General features: G+C 38.0%; 1 long non-coding RNA gene across 1 annotated transcript; it reads left to right on the plus strand.

Moving 5' to 3' along the window:
- Nucleotides 1–91: 91 nt before the first annotated feature.
- LOC147820020 (uncharacterized) lies at nt 92–1,273 on the plus strand. The gene is made up of 3 exons (XR_015438285.1): nt 92–176; nt 374–460; nt 1,039–1,273. It is a non-coding gene; the product is annotated as an uncharacterized LOC147820020 (long non-coding RNA).
- The last annotated feature ends 88 nt before the right edge of the window (nt 1,274–1,361 follow it).

Below are 1,361 nucleotides of genomic sequence, written 5' to 3' on the forward strand. Positions count from 1 at the left end.
CTCTTACAAAAGAAAAGTTGAACTCACAGATGAACTGTGAATATTTAATATATCAATATATCATACTGAGGACTGTTGAAACTGAATGACAAGAAATTTCTCTTTCCTCTTGGTTTGTTAGATATTACAGTGAGAGAGGTGATGCTGTGGCCAAAGCCGCCAAACAAGCCCACGTGGTCAGTATCTCATGTTGTGTCTTGATCAGAGTACATTTTCATACATTTTCATAGAATGAATTAAGATAAAATAAGTTGCGTGACACTCGCAGACTGTGTGCAAAATAAAAGACACTATGTTCTACAACATAGTACATGGCTCATGTATGTTTTTGCCTGTAAACTCAGTGTTAATGGTTGTGTGTTTTGTGCTGCAGGGAGACTACAGACAGCTGGTCCATGAGCTGGACCAGTATCAGTACTGTGAGCTCCGCCTTGTGGTTTTGGACATCCGCAACACATATGTAAGATACACACACTTTGTTGTTTACTGTGAGGTCTCTGTGCTAACAATTTGTTTGTATACAGACATGTGTCTTCATCTGAAAAAATAAATACACAATTGTGTAAAATATGTCAAAACACAAGTGATAATGATAGGTATGATGTAGACTGATTTACTACATTTAGTTCTGCATACATTAAAATACTGCCACTGAAACCACCTATGTGGTAAACAGTGTATTTTGAATAAAACTACCTACACATCTGTAAAATATTCCACCTGCAGCAGGCATGGTGGCTAAATGGAACAGCATTTCTTCTTAATAAGGGGGCAATTAAACTAATTGCTGCACTTATGTTAAATTGATTGGTGCTCCATCCATTGTCCTGCTGTGTTTGATACTGTTAATGAACAAGGTGGTACAGGTGGTGATGAAAGGATCTGTTTGACACCATTATACAGTAGTTCTGAATCTGGGTAATGCTCTTTTATTACTCTCTTTAAACCTCTCTGTCCCTATCAGTCACTCTGCCTTATATTTCACACTGCATTTCTGCTGTTGTCTGTTTCGGACGCACTCTTTATTTCTCCCTGTAGGCTGTGCTGTTTGACATCATCAACAAGAACTATGACAAGATTAAGAAGCCCAGAGGAGACGGGAAAGCCCTCATCTACTGAGGCACACTCCCAGGCTCTCAAACAAGATACAACTAGTCTAGTATGACACTCTCATCAAGTAACAATACACCCACTCTGACAAAAATGTCCTCTTTTTCTTATTGTGCATGCATTTTGTTTCAGATTGCAAAATAAAGCAACATAAGTCTGATAACTGCCTGAAGTAATTTTGTCCGAATGGGAATCTAAAATCTTTGTTTTTAACTGATGTTGACCTGTAATGAAAGAAACCTGCATATTCA

The sequence above is a fragment of the Seriola lalandi genome, unplaced genomic scaffold, assembly GCF_002814215.2.
Source record: "Seriola lalandi dorsalis isolate HSWRI2012SDOR001 ecotype SW California unplaced genomic scaffold, Sedor1 jcf7180002005397, whole genome shotgun sequence".
NCBI classification, from domain to species: Eukaryota; Metazoa; Chordata; class Actinopteri; order Carangiformes; family Carangidae; genus Seriola; species Seriola lalandi.